The sequence below is a fragment of the Antechinus flavipes genome, chromosome 4 (assembly GCF_016432865.1).
Source record: "Antechinus flavipes isolate AdamAnt ecotype Samford, QLD, Australia chromosome 4, AdamAnt_v2, whole genome shotgun sequence".
In the NCBI taxonomy this organism is placed as follows: Eukaryota; Metazoa; Chordata; class Mammalia; order Dasyuromorphia; family Dasyuridae; genus Antechinus; species Antechinus flavipes.
The window spans coordinates 42,715,886-42,731,183 of record NC_067401.1 but is presented as its reverse complement, the minus strand read 5'-3'; the positions used below and the strand labels follow the sequence as shown (position 1 = coordinate 42,731,183).

Below are 15,298 nucleotides of genomic sequence, written 5' to 3'. Positions count from 1 at the left end.
GCCTCAGTTTCCTCATTTGTAAATAGCAGGAAAAGGAAATGGCAAAATAGTTCAGCAAATCACTCCAGTATCTTTGCCAAGAAAACCCCAAATACGATCGCAGAAAGTTGGTCATGACTGAAAAACAACTCATCAACAAGCACTGGGGAAACATTGGGTCATTGAAATGTCATTGAAATGATGTTCTGGATGTATTGTAACAGTTAAAGGAGCATTTGATCATAGATTCAGAGCTAGAAAGGGTCCAGCCCAACCCCTCATTTTACAGAAAAGGAAACTGAGTCTGAAAAGACAATTGTGACTTGCCCCAAATGACTCAAGCCCTAAGAGAGGGATTGGGGTTCATGAAAAAGAATACTGAGTCTAGAGCTAGAGGACTGGATTGAACTGATAGAATTGATTGATTGAATCTCATCTCTTTCCCTTACCACTTGTATGACTTTTCTCTGGCATTTACTCACATCATATATGAAGAGTAAATTTGGGGAAATGGCCTTAGGGATCTCTTCTATCTCTAAATCTATAATCCTCAGTGACAGACATGGATTTGAAGCCAGATATTTTAACACCCAATGTACCCCACTGCATCAGCCACATCAGTAGGTGAAAAAATAAGGAAAATGAAATTTTCCTCTGTGGTGCAGCTACCTTCCTTTGTTCTTATAACACATTATTGCAAAAAGCTTTTTCTAATCCCTCTTGAAACTAAGACCTTCCCTCTATGATTATCCCCAATTTATCTTGCATGTATCTTATTTTTACATACTCTGAGTGTTGTCTTTGTAATTAGACTGTAAACTCCTTTGAGTGAGGACTGATTTTTCCTTTCTTTGAATCCCCAAAACTTTACACAGTGCCTGACAAGAATAGGAGTTTTATTGTAATTGTTCAGTCATTTTTCTGTCATGTTGAACTTTTCATCAACCCATTAGGGTTTTCTTGGCAAAGATATCGGAGTGATTTACTATTTTCTTCTCCACTTGATTTTACTAATGAGAAAATTGAGGCAAAATATGAGGTAACCTGCCCAGCTAATTAGTGTCTAAGTTCAGATCTGAACCTAGGTCTTCCTGACTCCAGGCCTGGCCCTCAGACACTGTACCACTTAACTTCCTCAAGAAGAAGCTTAATAAATGTCTATTGTCTAACTGGCTGACTGGCACCTATTAGACTTGTTGACTTGATTTGTTCTTTGAACACATCATCTTTCCTTCACCCCAAGTCACACTTTATATTTGGAGGCTGAATCCAAGCAGAGAATTTAGGTAATTATTTAAGCAATTTAATTCCTGTAATCTCTTGATTTTCCCCCTTCTCTGGAATTATTATATGTCTTAGCTAACCCATTCATTCTCCTCTCCTGTTTCCTTTGCCACATTGGGCTAGGTGGAAAAGTGAGGGAATTATGTGGCTAATAAGTTTGGCCTTTTCTAGAGTAGACAGGACCATAATTTTACCCACTGGTAGTTTTTGATTCTATTGAAATTCAAAGCAGAACACTGGAGGAGAGGCAATGTCTGAAAAAAAATAAAATCACATATGTAAACCTCAAAATTGGGAGGGATAGAATATGGAGAAAGTGAATGGTGAGGGAAGAAAGAATCTACAATCTTGAAACCATAGCAATAAGTATTTGTCTCGGGGTTTGGGGGGGGCATGGGGAGTAGTTTTTGTGTGTATGTGTCTGTGCAAACACACATTAAGTATCTATTATGTCAAGAGAGTCTGCTTATCCAGAATATGTAATTAAAAAGATTCAAGAAACATAATTTCTAGGTAATTTAATTATTTTATTAATAATGCCAGCATTTTAATAAAAGGATGTTATTTAGCAGTCTCTTTCTTAAACCAAAGACAAACATGGAGGTGAATTTGAGGCTTCTGTGTTCTTTTAGAAAAAGATTGGTCAAAAGGATGACAATTCTGATTGGTTAACAATTAATGAGAGAATGAATATTATAATGAGACTATGGATCTGAACTTTTATTAAGTCATTTACTTCTTAGGTTTTCCTCAGTCTTGGGCAAGTTATTAAAAGAATTTATGTCCCACCCAAACCTGAGCAGAACACAATAGTTACCCTACCTGAGTGTGGTCTGAACAAAAAAGTTTGTCCAATCTCATTATGAGCAATGTCCTTCAAAAGACTTAACATTTAAAATCAGGACTTTAGAAAAGGGGAGAAAGAGGACCCTCTATCTCCCCAAATCATTAGTTATAAATAATCATTTCTCTTCGAACTCTGCTTTACTACTGAAGGCTTGGCAGTGAGAAAATTAGAAAGTTAAGCCCTTTGAGGTGATTTGTCTTTGTCTCTCCCTTGCCCCTCTCTACCCACCCAAAACAATTTGTTGTTCTTTTCCAAGACTTATGATTTCAGAGGGAACCTTCAGAGTGAAAACTTAGCCTTCTCTGTTTTAACTTAGTGACTTCTTTAAGAAAGTTGCTTGGGCTCAGCAAGATTAAGTCCTGTCCCAGATCCCATAGCCAGTATATGGTAAGGACAGAACATAAGTTCATCCCCTCCCACATTGCTTCTTAAATAACAGGTACTTCAAAAATTCTTGTTGAATTCAATTGAGCTACCCTCTTTCTTCCTCAGCTGCCTCCTGAGAAGTTGAGAAATTGAACATTTAAACCAAAAGCCTTACAAAAGAAAGCCCAATTTAGGGCAAAACTGAGATCCCAACCTTGACCTTTGTTCTTCTTTTGGATAAAACGCAATTCAGTTAGTAATTGGACTACAAGTTTAGTGACTCTGAAAATTCACCCAGGGGACAGAAACTCATTTTGTTCAACCAGGGAATTTAAAGTTATAATAAAAGCTCTTAACAAAGCTAGTATATATGGGGTAGTGTTATCAGAAAACAGCTTTACTCTACTAATAATACAATAGGCACCGCTTAGCTTTTGGGTGCCAGGGGAACACTGAATGGAAAGTTAGGAATGTTTTCACTACATGAAACACTGGTTTTATTACCCTGAAGTCAGGGTAATAGTCTGTGGCCCATTACCGGAATGATGAGTTCATATATTGAGAAGACTTCTCAATGACTTTCTAGCTCATTTTGCTGCTCTCCACCACCCCTATCTCAGTCCCTCTGGCAATATTAGAATCTGGTTCAGGTCTCCCGGGACCTCCTCCTCTAGAAACAACTGAAACTCCAAGGGTACTGATGTAATTCAGGCTTATTAAAAAGCATGTAAAGAATAGGGAGGGAAGGAAGCATTTATTAAGTGCCCGTGTATATTAAATAACTACTATGTGCCTGGTACTGTGCTTAACATTGTGCAAACATCCTCTCATTTGAGAGCTGGGGAGGGTGATTTTATTCACTCTTAATGACTCTTAATGCTCCCATATGGGGTTTTCTCGGGCAATGATACCAGACTCATTTGCCATTTCTTTCTCCAACCCATTTGACAGATGAGAAAACTGAAGCAAACCTTGTCCAAGGACACATTGCTATTAAGTATCTGAGGCTGGATTTGAATTCAGAGCTTGCTGACTTCAGGCTGACTGTTCTATCTACTGTGCCAATTAGCTGCCTTTATGAAGATGCTATTATTATGGCCATTTTACAGATCAGGAGGTCAGGTGAATACTGAGAATGGCACCTGCTTGCCTGCTTTCCCTGGAGTCTCAGTCCCTTCCCCGTCGCTGATACCCACACAGTCTCTTTCTCTAGTGCTCCTCAGATCTTGCCCCTGTTGTTTGATGGCACTCTTCATGGTACATCCAGATTGCTTCAGCTCCCTAAGGACTTGTCTGGCAGCTGCTATCCTGCCATCCTTCATGGATTTCTCTCCCCCAAGAAATTCCTGTTCCCAGTCTTGTTTTTTGGCTCGGGCACTGGGGGGTTTTTTCCCTGTACTGAACATAGGAGGAGCAAAGGGGCAAATTCCCTTAGAACTGCTCCAATCGTGGGCCCTGATTCTCTAAGAACCTGCCTAGGATACACCCAAATTCCTCTTCCTTGGGCAAACCTTTCTAAGGCATTCTTTATCTAGCAGGCCAGGGGTGGGGAACCTTATTTCTGCCAAGGGCCTTTGGGATATTTATAACATCATTCGCAGGCCATACAAAATTATCAACTTACAGAACTCAAGAAAATTAGCAAGTAATTTTCCTTATTTGGCCCGTAGGCTGAAGTTTCCCTATCCTTGTATTTAAAAACTTAGAGCTCATATTTTTATAGTAGAATCAATAACAAATATTGATTAAGCTCGTATTTTTAGAGTTTATAGTCTAGTAGAATTGATCAACACACATTGATTAAGCTCTTTTAAAAACTTTAGAGCTCCTATTTTTAGAATTTATAGACTAGTAGAATCTATCAATTAAGCTCACATTTTGTGTCAGACACTGTGCTAGGAGCCAGGATCCAAGCAAAGAATGATACAATCTTTGTTCATAGGAAGGTTACATTTTAATGGAGAAGACAAGGATATATAGTAGTTGTGTATACAATCAACTATAGAAGGGACAATACTAAGGTTCCTAAGAGAAACACTATAGGAGTTCAGAGGAGGGAAAGAACACTTCTGGCTTAGAGTGGGAGGAAATGGAAGATAAATGACTTTATAGTACAATTTGCATTTGATTTTGTCTTTCTTTTTTGTATGTGTGCTATTTTTGCCATTCTAATATATATGTACATATACACACACATACATATACATACCCATATATATCTTTTATAAGGATATAAGGTACATATATATATACATGACTATGTATATCTATTTATATGTATGGATACCTATATGTATAAATAACTTTCCCAGTTTATAAAGGAGCCATCCCAACAACAGAATTTCAAAGAAAAAGGAAGAAAAAACTAGGAAATAGGTTAAAAGTACATTCAGCTGGTTGGGATTTCTTAGAGGTACAGAGGTTATTCTCCCACCTTCTAATCCTCCTGGGAACTCAGTCCACAAGCACTGAGTCACAGTCAACAGCAAATGACTCTTCTGATCTGAGTCTCACAATCAGTGAATAATCAGTTGTTAGATTGGAAATTATGTAACGTGGTTGGGGTATGGGATGGGGAAGTGACTACTTCCTCACATAGTTTCTTCTTCCTGTAGTTTATGATAAGGAAAGGAAAATCAGAGTGATATATACTCTAGAATTTTGTAGGAGACCAAATTTCAGATAATGATTAGGTACAATCCCATTAAATTCTATAGTAAAATTCAGCCCAGAAGGGATGAGAAAATATAAAGAATGAAATTCTGAAGACATTAAAAAAAATCAATGCCAATAAGGAGAAAAATAAGAATATCTGAAGAAATTAATATGGATGCACAGGGAACTCATCAACTAATATTGCCTTTTAAAAAAAAAGAGAAATATAGAAACAAAGGGAGATAACAATAAATATAGCTGCCATTTATGTAGCTCTTACCATATGCCAGGCACTGTGTTAAGCACTTTATAATTATTATCTCCATTTGATTAAAACATACAAAATTTTGATGTAGACCTAAAAGAATAACAAGAGAGGCTGTTTAGAATGAACTGGATTTGGCAAGGAATGCTAAAAACAATCAAAAGAATGGGGCTTTATTTTAGTTAAATTGGGGAAAAGGATGAAAGAAAGATTGAACCATTGTTTGGTGTGGATGGAGAAATGTTAACTTATGACACAGCAAAGGAAAAATTGCTTAATTTTTATTCTTTTTTTTTCTTTGCCAAGAAAAATATCCTTTGGATTGGAAAGGATAGAACAAAAATTGTTAATAGATAATGAAAGGTTAATAGATTTTCTAATAGTAAATAGGTATTCATGTTGATACCCAACACAAGTAAGAAGATGGTCAGATCAAGCCACGTGGACCAAATGAACTACATTCTTATGTATTCAGAAAATGACAGATGTGATTGCTAAGCAACTGTCCATAATATTTGAAAGATCATGGAAAATAGGATACGTACTAAGGACTTGAGACAGAGCAAGTGTCCTAGTTTTCAAAAAAGGAAGGAAAATAGACTCTGCCAGTTACAGCTCACTGAGTTTGCCTTTGATTGCTGTCAAAATTCAAGACATAGTATTTAAATGGTGATTAGTGAATATCAGGAATATGAAATAGCTGTCACAAAGGCTCAGCATGGCTTTATCAAGAACAGTTTATAACACAATAAATAATGAAAGATTGAAAAAGAAACTAGACCAATTTTAATTATCTATTTTTGATAGTGTAACAACTGATAGAGCAAAAGAATGCTTTGTAGTTAGTTCTCTTTTACAAAGCATTTTACAAAAGGTCTCATTTTTCTTTAAACAAAATGGTGGGCTAGATGCTAGTATAGTTAAATGGATTCAGAACTGATTGAATCGGCTTGATCCAAAGTCATGAATAATAGTTTTTACATCAACTTGGAAGAAGATCTTCAGTGGAATGTCCTGGGGATCTGTGTTTGGTTTTATGTTACTTACTATTTTTATTAATGAATTCTATAAAGGCATCCTTTTCAGATAGTACAGGCTTAGTGGTATAGTTTGCACAATGCATCCCAGAACCAAAATATAAGAAGTAACTTGTCAGCTTAGATCATTGGGCATAAGATTAAATTTAATACTCTCTGTATTGTATAAAGTTTTATAGTAGGTTAAAAAGAAAATTATTTTATAAGTACAAGATGAGGTAGATAGCAGTTTGTTTGCAAAAAGATCTGTGATTTTTAGTGAGTCAACAGTGTACTGCTAGAGAGCAGCCAGGGAAAAAAGGTAATACAAGCTTAGGTTGTATTAAGAGACATACTGTCTAGGAATTCCAGGAATAAGGAGGTGATCATTCTGTTGTATTCTGCCTTCCTCAGAATATATCATGAATGTTGTGATCAGTCCTGGGCACCATATTTCAGGAAGGGTATAAAAAGCTGCACAGTGCCCAGAGAACATTCAAAGTTAAGAATCTATGCTTTATAAGGATAATTTGAAGTAAGAGGAGCTAATTGGACAGGAAAAAACTCAGGAGGGTTATGATAAATGTCTTCAATGACATGAAAAATTGATCATGTAGTAAAAGAAGTTGACCAGAGGACAGAGCTAGGAATAATAGGTAGAAGATATAAAATTTAGACTTGATATAAGAACTTCCTTGCAATTAAAGCAAAAGAGGCAGGAGATGACTGGGAGATAATAGTTCCTTTTCCATAGATCTTCAAGCAAAGGCTGGTTGAATTTTTGTTGGGTATATTGTATTGGGTCTTGCTTTTCAGTTATGGCTTGGACTAGAGCTGGCCGAGATTTTTTCCAACTCTTAAAATTCCATGTTTCTATAATGGCACTGAAGAAAGTCCAGCATTAACCACATGATGGATCAAGCGTAGTCATCTCAGGTTTCCTGAGTTCTAATTCCCAAAATCAGGGGATAAGAGGTAAATATACCAAAGGGAAAATACACATAGAAAAATCACTTCAAATTTTATCTCCTTTTTGTCTAAATTTCATCATCCACAGAATAGGAATAAGAGGAGAAACTTTCTATTATAAATGACATGTTTTACAAGCATAAGCACTGAAAAAATGATAGAGAAATTTTTTGGGACAGAGACAAAGTTTGTAGTCTTCAGAGCAAATTCTCTGGCTTCTGTTTTCAGGCAGCACAGTAGTACCATTTTCACTTCTCAAATTATGGCCTGCCTGGCTCCAGCCTGTCCACAACCCAATAACCCATAATTTGACCAGAAGCTAAAATAAAAATAGCACCATCTTTGGACCTGCAATGGAAATATGGCTCTCATTTCTAAACCAGGAGTACACTCTTGTAATATTCTCCTTTGTTTGGTTTCCTTGGGGTCTCTGGGAGCAGCCTTCCTTTTAGTTCAGTAAATCAGGGGTTAAAGTCTAAATCCTTTATTATCTCTTTGAAAGTCTTGTCTCCTTTCCCGGGGCCTGGTTAGCTTTCTTAAAAGCTTATCTCTCTCCTTGGTTCCAAGAGCTTGAGCTCCTGCCTGTCTTCTCTAACTTCTGAATTTCCCCAAATCCAAAGGTTTGTGCTTCAGCCTCCAGCCAGCACAAAGATGGACGATGGAATGAATGTGTCTCAGCCTTTGCTGGCTGTTATATACTCCATTATCCTACGTGTGAATCTTGTGGAACTATATTAAGTACTAAGTACATGTGCTGAACTAGAGAACTTATTAAGCACCATGCTAAACTATCATTGTCTTATCATTTCCACTAAGTTAACTAACACCTTGTAAGAATCCTTGTTTCAGAGTTCTGGCCCATAACACACTCTAAACCAGGCAGATGGTCCATGTGCTTCATCTAAGGTCCTTCATCTATGGATAGTGAAGAAGGCAGACTTTTCATAACCCAATCCACCTTAAAATGTGCGATGTTCATTTTTTAAAAGTTAGTGTCAAGCATATGTTACATTTAAATAGAAAGCAACTTTTTGCTTTCATGTTCTTCCTTGGAAGAATCTTGCTATGCTGATATTATAAGTAGTTTGAAAACAAATCTCTCCTCCTCCTCCTCCTCCTTCTCCTCCTCCTCCTTCTCCTCCTCCTCCTCCTCCTCCTCCTCTTTCTCCTCCTCTTCCTCCTCCTCTTCCTCCTCCTCCTCCTCCTGCTCCTCCTCCTCCTCCTCCTCCTTCTTCTTCTTCTCTCTCTCTCTCTCTGAAGGGAAGGGAAATAGAGAATCTCCATTTTCAGTAAACCTCAAGTTTGGAGGCATTTAGTTAGACATTATGCCATCAACAGAAATGTTTAAAACACCTCAAAATATTGAAAATTGGAGAATTCCAAGCTAAGATGTGAAAATGAGAATGTGGTAGGAACAGAGAATAAACTTTACAGATGATACCATTTTGATGGTAGAAAGTGAAAAGGAATTAAGAATTTTCTTAGTGAAGCTGAAAGAGGAGAGTGTAAAAGCTGGCTTGAAGCTTAACATCAAAAAAACTAAGATCTTGGCAACTGGTTCCATCATTTCCTAGCAAACAGAGGAAGAAACGAAAGCTGTGTCAGATTTGGTATTCTTGGACTTAAAGATTACTATAGATGATGACTATAGCCATGAAAGTAGAAGATACTCATTCTTTGGAAGAAAACTATGGCAAATCTGTACAGAATACTAAAAAGCAGAGATAACTTTTTTCATTTTTTAATTTTTAAAGCTTTTTATTTTCAAAACATATGCACAGATAATTTTTCAACATTGATCCTTTCATAGTTTTATGTTTCAGATTTTTCCCTCCTTTCTTGCACCCTCTCCCGTAGAAGGCAAGCAATCTAATATATGTTAAACCTGTTAAAATATATGTTAAATCTAATATGTGTAAACATATTTATACAATTCTCTTGATGCACAAGAAAAATCAAATCAGCCCAGAGAAAAATGAAAAAGAAAATAAAATGCAAGCAAACAACAACAAAAAGAGTGAGAATGCCATGTTGTGATCCACATTTAGTAACCACAGTCCTCTCTCTTCATCACAAGATTATTGGCACTGATATCAATCATCTCATTGTTGGAAAGAGTCACATTTATCAGAATTAGTTGTCCTATAATGTTGGTGTTGCTGTGTACAATGATCTTCTGGTAGATATAACTTCTTGTTGACAAACATCTGTATAGTCAAAGGTATGGTTTTTCCAATAGCAATGTGTGGCTGTGACAATAAAGAAAGCTGAGTTCCTCAGAATCAAAGCTTTTAAATTGTGGTGCTAGAGAAGACTTTTGAGAGTCTCTTGGATAGCAAGGAGATCGAATCAGTCAATACTTAAAGAAATTAATTCAGGCTATTCACTGGAAAATCAAATATTAAAACTGAAGCTTAAATGCTTTAATCATAGAAGGAGAAGTACTCATTGGAAAAGACATGGGTGTTGGGAAAGATTGAAGACAAAAGGAGAAGATGATGGCAGAAAAAAAGATGGATAGTGTCTAGTGGACAGACTTTGGGAGAGAGGGGAGGACAAAAGAGCCTCACATGTGATGGTCCATGGGATCAGGAAGAATTGGACACAACCAAATCACTGAATCACAAGATAATCCTGATCATTCTTGAGTTGGCTTTCTAGAACTTATCAATGATCTTCTAATAATATGATACCTAGAACTGAGGGCATATGGTTTGACAAGGATTAAGAGTGCTGTATTGCTGTCATTTCCTTCATTTTCAATACCAGCCCTCCCCTCATGTAGCACAAAATCACATTAGCTTTTTTGTTTGGCATATCACTCTGTTGACTCATATTGAACTTGCAGTCCACTAAAACCCCTAAATATTTTTCAGCTGAAGAGTAATCTAGCCATGACTCCCTATTCTGTATATGTAAAATTGATTTTTTTAATCACAAGCATATGATTTTACATTTATTCTATTTAATTTTATTTTGTTAAATTCACCTCAGTATTCTAATTTGTCAAGGTCAGAAGATAATGGGCAATTGTTAGGTGGCTACCAAGTTTGCAGAACAAAGGGAAATACTTTATATATAAATATATATTTTATGCAGCTTTAGGGCAACATGGCAAAAGTAGTTTATCAAGTGAGGCTGCTCAGCTACTTTCTTTATTCAGAATATTGAGTAATATGGATAGGATGTCAAGGGATTTGAGGGTGTTAGAATAATGTCTTGATTTAGGGGTGACTCTGGGATAGCCCCAAATCAAGTCTGTTTCAAAAAAGTGTGTTTCTTTGTAATTAATCTCATCATATCATTTTGGTGGACTGGAGGTTAATCTTATCAAAATATTTAAGTGGGCAAGTATTGGAAGGAAAGGATGTTGGATTTGGAGTCATAGGTCACTGCCAGTCATTTTAGTCATGCCCAATTTGGAGGAATTTTCTTGGCAAAGATCCTGAAGTGCTTTGCCATTTCCTTTTATAGTTTATTATATAGATTTATATTAAATATAAATATAGTTTATATTTTATAGATTTATGCATCTAGATTATTTATAGATAGTATATAAACCCAATAGTTTATATATTATAGATTAGGCAACTGAGGCAAATAGGGTTAAATGACTTGCCCAGGATCACACAGCTAGGATTTGAACTCAGGAAGATGAGTCTTCCCAACTCCAGGCCCTGAATCTAAACACTTAGCTGCCATTAGCTGTGTGACCCTAGGCAAGTCACTTAACCCTATTTGTCTCAGTTTCCTCATCTATCAAATGAGTTAGAGAAAGTAATGGCAAAACCATTGTAGAATCTCTCGCAAGAAAACCTCAAGTGAGATTATGAAGAGATTATGAAGCCATGGTACAATACCAACAGTGGAAGGGTTCTTGACCTAGAGTCCATAATTTTTTCATAATTTTGATAACTATCTCAATAGCAATTTTTGATTTTTACAATTTTGTCAATATGAGATTTGATGGGTTTTCTTAATAATCTTATGTATTTTATTTTATGCATTTGCCAACATTTTTCTGGGAAAGGATCCATGACATAATAAAGATTAAGAACCCCTACTCTAATGGATAAAGAATTCATCACTTAGCAAGACAACACATTCCATTTTTGAATGGGCCTAATTGTTTGGAAATTTAACCCTCCATTGAGCTTCTTTGTAACTTCTATCCATTCATCTTCATCCTCTTTCCTCAGTACAAACAGAACATCTCTTGCAAAAGAGATCATGTCATTAATAAATCTGTCTTCTGGGATCAACATTGTGAATCCTTTAAGTGATGCTTACAGACATGGTTCTTAGTCTCCACTTCTCAGTTTTATAGCTCTGACTGAAAGTCTTTTATAGAAGAGATTCTGTGGGAGAATAAGGTATCACCTAAAATATCATTTGCCAGTAACACAACTCTCCATTACAAAGAGAATGTTACCCTGAAACAACAGACCTTTAGACCCAGGACTCTATTTAATCAACCCTTCAAGCATGCAAATTGAGCTATGCCCACTAATTAGCTACAGTCAATAGAGACACAGCTTGAACAGCCCTTGGAATCAAGGATGCAGGGTAAGGGGTTCCAACAATCTGAAATTCGTATGGCTGAGGCCCCAGCTGGAATTAAGTGTTTCTCATTTGTTGTTGTTGCATTGGAAGCAGACGGAATTGGGAGCTTTCTTGACCAATACTGAATATTTATCCAGTTCTGGTAATATGATTGACTCCCTTTCCTATATTAGTGGTCAAAATATTGCAAGGGTTTTTTTAAAATATAAATTATACTGGAATTATAGATGCGGCTGCTGCTATTCGTATTTTCTTTGGTATGTGGCTTTCAGTTTGGTAGATAAGCAGTTTCTCCCTCCAAAAACCAAATTGTTGAGCTATAATTATAAATTATAATTATTATAATTTTGGACTTTTTTTTGGAACTGTCCCTCATGCCTTCCTTCCCCCAAACAACTCGTTATTAGGAAATGTCATTATGTTGTAAGACTGAATCTGCCTGGTACTCATCTCTCATTAGTTCCCTTTGGCCCTTTGATAAAGGGAAGGTCCATAGTAGCAGCTTCATTTAAATAGAGAACCTACCAGAATTCTCCTCACTTGTCATCACCTATACTGTTTCTGGAACTCTTTGTCATCTGCCTTCTTCCTCCTCCTCCCAGAACTCTATGGGACAATTAAGATGCAGATCTCTCCTCATTTGATTGCAAGCAAGAATACTTTCAAGGTCTCTCTGAAGAACACTGGAATCAAAGAAGGCTCGGTGCTCTATGAGCAAAGGAGAATCTTAGAAGCTCAAAAGAGCTGTGAGATGCACACGTTTATCGACATCTTTAGTCCAGATGTTTATAGGGATTCTCTGGGCTATTCCTGTGATAGAGTCTTATTAGCTCCAATTTGTCTGATCAGCCAGTCAAGGCACTATACCTTGACTTCAATATAGGGATGTCTTTTTGGTCCTCTTTGAGCACAAAGAACAACGACCAACCACTTCCTTCGCCCCCCGTGGTTCTTTTTGTGTTTGTCTCTCTCCATTATATTGTAAGCACAGGGACAAATAAAGACAAAGACATGGGGTTTCTTTTCAGCAACTTGGGTCTAACTCATGGATGTGTTGTTCAGTTATTTCTGTCTTGTCTGACTCTTTGTAACTCCATTTGGGGTTTTCTTGGCAAAAATACTGGAGTGGTTTGCCATTTTCTTCTCCAAATCAATTTACAGATTAGGAAACTGAGGCAAACAGGATGAAGTGACTATCACTATCATACAGCTAGTGTCTGAAGCGAGATTTGAACTTAGAGAGATGACTCTTCCTGATTCCAATCCCAATGTCTGTGCACTATGGAACTGCTTTATTAACCAAAGTGACCATAAATCACTCCACTAATTTAAAAAGGAATTATGAGAAAATGGTCAGTAATCATGTTAACAATAGTGATGGAGACTCGACACTCATTCATTCAATAAATATTAAGCATCTATTTAATACTGTCCCTGATGTGTATATTTGGAATGGGGGACAGACTACTTATTTCCCAAGGTTGTTATAGGAAAACTGCTTTGTAAACCTTAGAGTTCTTTAAAAATGAAATTTATTAGTATCATTATATTCTTATGTCTGAGCTATAGCTTTAAAAAAAGAAATGATAGCATCCTGGCCAGAGTAGAATGTACCTAATTAGGGCTGATGAGAATTAATTTGCCTGGAGTCTTGCAAATTCAATCAGCTAGGCTCAGAAGTGAAAAGGGGGAAGCAGAAAACAGACTACCTACTTACTGCCTTTATACTAAAGCGATGGGAGAGCAGTAGACAAACCTATAAACCTAATACAATGTAAGCTCTTTGATCTTGTATCACCAAAACCTGGCACTATGGCTTGCTCATAGTAGCTATAATTGGGTCTTCTTTGACTCTTTGTGAACCCATTTGGAATTTTCTTGGCAAAGATACTAGAATGGTTTGCCATTTCCTTTTCTGGCTCATTTGGCAAGTGAGGAAACTGAGTTGTTACTTGTTCAGAGTCACATAACTGGTCACATTTGAACTCAGGTCTTCCTGCCTCCAGATCTGGCACCACCTTGTTGCCCTTTTCTCATAGTAAATGGATAATTAATATTTATTTAATTGAATTCAAGATCACAGGAGTCAAAATTTAAGAGAGAAGCTAGTAACAAGATCCCTAGCTTTAGATGTCTTTTAGCAAATGCTCCAAGTACAGCAAGAAGCAAGCAAGCAACAAGCATTTACTAAAAGCTTTTTCTGAGCTAAACCCTAGAGTTACAATCAAAGCCAAAAAAAGAGACAGTTTCAGCCTTTTAATGGGGGAAAGATAATACATAGGAGAAAAATGAGAGGGAGGAAGAAGGGAAGGAGCTCGATGTGGGGTCTGGATGGTGGTGGCTGGGGAAGGTGGGTTGGTCTTGAACTAGAAGGACTTGAGTCCATTCCCCAAATGGAGAGGGTGGGGAATGGGGGGAAACTCATTAATGGGAGAAGAGGGAACAAATGGCAGAGAACATTCCAGAGTAAGAAGACAACTGAATAATGATGACTAAATCTTGAGAATATGATTAACAAACAAGGTGATATGAGATTTTGTAAGGCAAGAAGACAAATTTGGGCTCATAAATATTACTGAGACTCAATGGCATGAAGTCTACAATTCATATTTGACTCTGGACAGATATGCCTTATTCAGAATAATAAAAAAAGGTCACTTTTACCTAGCATTTTCCCCTCAATAGCATTTTATTTTTCCAATTAATGTAAAGATAGTTTTCAACATTTATTTATTTTTATTTTTATTTTTATTTTTTAATTTTTTATTTTTTTGCTGAGGCAACTGGAGTTAAGTAACTTGCCCAGAATCACATAATTAGGAAGTGTTAAATGTCTGAGGTCAGATTTGAACTCAAGTCCTTTTGACTTCAGGGCTAGTGCTCTATCCATTTCACCACTTAGCTGCCCCCAACATTCATTTTTGTAAGATTTTGAGTTCTAATTTTTTTTCTCCCTCCTTCCCTTATGTCCTCTCCTCCCCAAGACAGCAAGCAATACATGTGCAATCATTTTAAACATTACCATATTTGTCATGTTTACATAGTATTTTAAGCCCTATAAACATCTCATTTTATCCTCACAATAATCCTAAGAGATAGGTGGTATTTTATAGATGAAGAAATTTAGACAGGCAGAGATTAAATGACTGTTCCAGGATCACACAGATAGTAAGTATCAGAAGCTGAATTTAAATGAAGTCTTCCTGACTCTAGGCAGGACATTTTAATCACTTCCGTCTTCTAGCTATTTCTAATTCAAAAGAAACAAGATAGATAAAATAATAGTAGAACATTTTACATTAAGAAGCCATATTCATGGAAAAAAATCTAAGAACTAGAAGGGGAAAACAGGAT

The 15,298-nt window shown here is 36.6% G+C and overlaps 1 protein-coding gene across 2 annotated transcripts in view; it reads left to right on the top strand.

The window, feature by feature from the left end:
• Positions 1–15,298, top strand: part of LOC127559184 (myomegalin) — a 260,227-nt gene that overhangs the window by 20,957 nt on the left and 223,972 nt on the right. The window lies entirely within an intron of this gene.